The following is a 6,000-nucleotide window of genomic DNA, read 5'->3' as shown; positions in this document are numbered from 1 at the left end:
AGCACTTAACCCGACTTAAATTCATCTCCTTAGCCATCCGAAGACAATGGAGCAAAGCCTCATATTCAGCTGCATTTTTAGTGCAAGGGAACATTAAACGGAGAACATAACAAAACTTATCACCTCGTGGGGAAGTTAATATGACTCCAGCCCCCGAGCCCTCCAATTGTCTGGACCCATCAAAATGAATAGTTCAATGAGTGTTATCTGGCTTTTCCTCACGTGCCTGCAATTCTGTCCAATCATTGATGATGAAGTCCACAAGTGCTTGGGATTTGATTGTTGTGCGAGGCGTATATTTTAACCCATGAGGTCCAAGTTCAATAGCCCATTTGGCAATCTGGCCAGTTTCTTCTCTGTTTTGGATTATATCCCCAAGGGAGAAGAACTGACCATAGTGATAGGATAACCCTGAAAATAGTGCTTCAGCTTCCGGCTTGCCATGAAAACTCCATACACCAGCTTCTGCCAATGTGGGTGCCTCTGCTTGGATTCAATAAGCACCTCACTAATATAATAAACCGATCGTTGAAACGGATACTCTTTTCCGGCCTCCTTGCGCTCCACAACAATAGCCACACTAACAGCCCGGGCATTAGCAGCCACATATAACAACAAAGGCTCTTTATCAATAGGAGCAGCAAGGACACGCGGCTCAGCTAGCTGCCGCTTTAGACTCTCAAACGCTTCATTGGCAGCCTCACTCCAAACAAAGTCGTCCGTCTTCTTCAGCATCTGATACAAAGGGATGGCCTTCTCCCCTAACCGACTGATAAACCGGCTCAATGCTGCAATATGGCCCGCCAGACGCTGAACATCGTTAATACACGCCGGTTTAGCCAGAGACATAATAGCTTTGATCTTCTCCGGATTAGCTTCAATGCCCCTGTTAGACACAAAAAAACCCAAGAGCTTGCCTACCGGTACACCAAAGACATATTTGGCCGGATTAAGCATTATCTTATAAACCCGGAGGTTATCAAAAGTCTCCTTCAAATCGTCTATCAATGTTTCCTCCTTTCTGGACTTCACCACAATATCATCCACATAAGCATGAACATTGCGCCCGATCTGATTGTGAAGAAAATTCTGTACACAACGCTGATAAGTCGCCTGGGCACTCTTGAGCCCAAAAGGCATTGATACATAGCAGAAGGCTCCAAAGCGAGTTATGAAAGTTGTCTTCTCCTGGTCCTTAACTGCCATTTTGATCTGATGATAACCAGAATAAGCGTCCAGAAAACACAAACGGTCACAACCCGCTGTAGCATCAATGATTTGATCAATATGAGGGAGAGCAAAGGGATCAGCCGGACAGGCCTTGTTCAAATCTGTGTAGTCCACACACATACGCCAAGTGCCGTTTTTCTTATGTACTAGCACCGGATTAGCTAGCCACTTAGGGTGAAAGACCTCCACAATAAACTCTACTGCCAAAAGCCAGGCTACCTCCTCACCAATAGCCTTGCGCCTTTCTTCATTGAAGCGGCGGAGAAACTGCCTGACTAGTTCAAACTTAGGATCTATATTAAGAGTGTGCTCAGCGAGTTCCCTCGGTACACCTGGCATGTCAGAAGGTTTCCATGCGAAGATGTCCCGGTTCTCACGGATGAACTCGATGAGCGGGCTTTCCTATTTCGGATCCAGGTTAGCGCTGATGCTGAACTGCCTGGATGAATCGCCAGGAACAAAATCAACCAGCTTAGTCTCCTCAGCCGATTTAAATTTCAAAGCCGGATCATGCTCTGTAGTTGGTTTTTTTAGAGAAGTCATATCTGCCGGATCAACATTGTCTTTGTAAAACTTCAACTCCTCTATTGCACAAATCGACTCGGCATATGCCGCATCACCTTCTTCACATTCCAAAGCAATCTTCCGGCTCCCATGCACTATGACGGTCCCCTTATGACCCGGCATCTTAAGCTGCAGATAAATATAACAGGGTCTTGCCATGAACTTAGCATAAGCCGGCCGTCCAAGCAGGGCATGATATGGGCTCTTGATTTTCACCACTTCAAAAGTCAATGTTTCTGATCTTGAATCATGATCATCTCCGAAAGAAACCTCTAGAGCTATCTTACCAACTGGGTACGCCAATTTACCAGGCACCACACCATGAAAGATGGTGTTCGACGGTTTAAGATTCTTATCTGTCAACCCCATGCGATGGAAGGTTTCATAATAAAGGATATTGATACTGCTTCCTCCATCCATGAGTACCTTGGTGCACTTGTACCCCCCAACCTGAGGTGCCACCACCAACGTGAGATGACCCGGATTATCAACCCGGGGTGAATGATCCTCTCGACTCCACACAATGGGTTGTTCAGACCAGCGCAGATAACGGGGCACTGCCGGTTCAACAAAGTTTACTGCCCTTTTATGAAGCTTCTAATCGCGCTTACACAAACTAGTGGTGAAGACATGGTACTGCCCACTATTCAACTGCTTCGGATTACTCTGATAACCCGATTGTTGCTGCTGCTGACCCCCTTGATGACTGTAACCGCCCTGGTTACCCTGATTGCCTTGATTGCTATGTCCGGTCTGGTTGCCTTGAAATCCTGAACTGGAGCCGCCTCCACCATAACCCGGCCCATGAGGACCGCCTCCTCAACCGTCGGGTGATCCCTGGTCGTACTGGAAAGAACTTGAATTTTTAAACTCCCGCATGATAAAACCATCCTTCCAAAGGTGCGTAGCTGGCCTCTCTCGCAACCCATGCTTTGGGCAAGGTTCATTTAACAGGCGTTCAAGATTGGGACCTGAACCTCTACCCCGCTGGGGCAGTTTACCCTTGCGGTGCTGACCATTATCCTGGGTGTTGGTGTTAGCCACAAAATCCAAGTTGTTATCCGCCTTGCGCTTACCGTTGTTCCCATGACCCGCCGGGTTATGCTGCTGCCCCTTGGCATTGCCATTCTTCTTTCCCTTCCCCGTCTTTTCATCCTCAGACTCAGGGTCCTTGGTACTTTCTGAATCGGCATACTTAACCAGAGCTGCCATAAGCGTTGCCATGTCATTGCAGTGACATTTGAGCCTTCCCAACTTCAGTTTCAAGGGAATAAACCGGCAATTGCCTTCCAATGTTAAGACGGCTGTGTCAGCATTGATGCGGTCTGATGAATGCAGAATAGCTGAGACTCGCTTTACCCAATGGGTTGTGGACTCCCCCTCCTCTTGAACACATGCGGCTAAGTCCACAATTGACATGGGCTGTTTGCACGTGGCTTTGAAATTTTAACTCGGCCCATGATCCAATGGAGTTAGCTGGTAAGCTTTTTAACCAATTACGAGTTGTCCCTTCCAGCATCATGGTAAACTACTTAGCACATGCTGCGTTATCCACGTCCAGCATCTCCATCGCCATCTCATAGATCTCAGACCATGACTCCGGGGGCAAATCGGCAGTGTAATTGGGCACCTTACGAGGACCCCTGAAGTCCTTGGGTAGCCGCATGTAATGTATGGTCGGGGTAAGACACGGCACCCACAAAGAACTGAAAACCACGCCTGGTTCCACCGAAGTAGTTGGACGAACCGGAGTAAGCTGACAGGCCGCGTGCTGTGCTGCTAACTCGGCTTCTCGACGCACTCTGATACGATCCACCACATCCTGGGCATTAGCACCGCCGCCCACCGGGTTATGACCTTGCGGCGGGTTACGGTTTCTCGCACAGCTTGATACGGCCGGTTCATCAATATGCCTGATGTAGCTCCAACTTGGACGGGAGGGGGGGTGGAATGAATCCTCTCACGACTGTGTGAATAAGCTTGCTGCTGAGTCAAAGCTGTCTGAAGGAGCTCCCTAGCCCGTCGTGTTTCAACTGCTACTAGAGACTCGCCATCGGTCGGGAGAGCTGCCAATCGTGAAGCGGTGACAACGATGTTATCCAACGGGTTAGAGTAATGACCCGGAGGCGTTGATACGTGCTGTGATGGGACATTGTTCTGACGAGGCGGATCCATCGCGCGCGGCTGAACCGGCGCCCCCGTTCCAGGCGCCTCCACCCGGTTTATCACTGCCTGGCTGCTGGTACCTGCTCCTAGCGTGTTAAAGAGGTTCCTTCCCTCGTAAACCGGCGGCTGGTGAGACCGGTGCCTTCTCCTCATGACATCATCTGACGCACTCTGATCCAGTATAAGCCGATAGGCCTGTGCCTCTAATCCGGCCCGCTCGGCGGCCATCCTGGTGTTCTATGCTGCCAGATCTACCTTGGCTTGAGCTATCTGATCCTTCACCTTTGCAATTTCCGTGTTATGCTGATCCTGATTTACCGCGTCAACCTCAGCTGCTAGCAATGTTGCGAAAGTGTCGAATAAATCGAACAAAGCCTGAGCCGGGGTGGAGCAGAGCCCCCCGCCCCGGCTGGTGTTGCAGCTGCTGAACCAGAAATCACTGCTGCGGCGGTAGAAGAATGCTACACCGACTGTGTACTGGCCATGAAGATCGCAACTCAGCTCGGCGGATCAGAGAGGTTTGGAATACTGTCGCCATCAGAACCGCCACTAATCCAGCCATCATGCAGCTGATACAGCGACTCGGTCTCTCCGGTTGAAGATTCGTCAAAAGAGCAAATGATGGTTTCGCCACCAGATATCGATCTATCCTCCGATTCCACTCTGTGGATGACTCCCACGAAGGCATGCTTCACGGCAGGCTGAACTCGAGCAGGTCTTGCATGCTGAGCTGTCTCAATGATGTCGGTGTAGATGTCTGGCTCGGGGCCCGGTTCACTAATCTTGCCAATGAAGACGTGTATTCCGCCAAAGGGGACCCGGTACCCGTACTCAATCGAGCCGGCCTCGGGGCCCCAGCCTCCGTCGTCGATGTAGAGCTTGCTGCGACAACTCTTGGTCATCCGGCCCACAGCATATCCCTTGAGTCCTTCAAAGCTTCCCTTCAAGAACTCGAAACCACCGTGCGACAGCCCCATGATGGGCGCGAACTGTCGTGGTTTTGTCACGACAGATGTCCTTGTGAAAGGACTTAGTCGTGGAGCCATCACAACGGGTTAGCTTGAAGGGGTTAAAGCAGACAAGGGATGCGAGGAATTATACTGGTTCGGCCCCTTAAGATGAAGGTAAAAGCCTACGTCCAGTTGTGATGGAATTGTTAGGGTTTCAATGACCAGGGAGCGAATCCGCTTTGCCTGGCTCTTGAGTTATCGTTTCTTGTCCCTAAACCGCTGCCGGGTCGTCCCTTTATATACACAGGTTAACGCCCAGCGGTTTACAGAATCCCAAGGCCGGCTCATACACATGCCCGGCTCGGTTTCTACCTTTCCTTGCCTTACAACATAAGTTACATATCATATGGCGGTTTATATCTACGGGCCCTAATCCACCTTTGGGCCCTGGTCCTTCATGTAGACCTCCTCTGTAAAGCGCCATACCTCTCATCTTCATGGGCTTCGAACATGACTAACTCCTTGTGGGCATAACCCGGCCCCTCATGGCCGGTTTATACTTAATAGTAATATCCCCAACACTTACCGTGCATCGGACTAAAATGATTTAAACATGTAAGATGCTTAGAATTTCATCTTTAATAATATGCAACTTTCATCCATGTTAAAAATGTCTAAAATTGTTGTTTGCTTTAATTTACTTAAATGATATGTTAAAATGGTTTATTTCATAACTAATTAATCGTAGCTCCGCTTAAATAAACTTTATATGTAAATGGGGTAGAAAAATGCATAGATTAACATGTTCCACTTACTTTGCGTGTTTAATAACTCTAAAATATGGTTTAGGACAGAACAGTAGTAAATTTGAAACATGCATATGGGGATTTTCCAGAATTGTTGTTTGTTACTTCTGGCCTCATTTAAACTTGCCTAAATAGTTAGTTTAATTATGCTTCACCTCTTGCCATGTTTAACAACATTTAATATTGTTGTGTACCTAAATGAGAGCGAACTAAATATTTGAAATGTGCTGTTTCATCAATATGCAACTCGTTGCATATTGATCCCCACTTAATGTGTAGTATTG

This window comes from Triticum dicoccoides, chromosome 4A, assembly GCF_002162155.2.
Source record: "Triticum dicoccoides isolate Atlit2015 ecotype Zavitan chromosome 4A, WEW_v2.0, whole genome shotgun sequence".
Lineage (NCBI taxonomy): Eukaryota > Viridiplantae > Streptophyta > Magnoliopsida > Poales > Poaceae > Triticum > Triticum dicoccoides.
The sequence above is the reverse complement of the archived record's forward strand: the minus strand, read 5'-3'. Positions refer to the sequence as shown.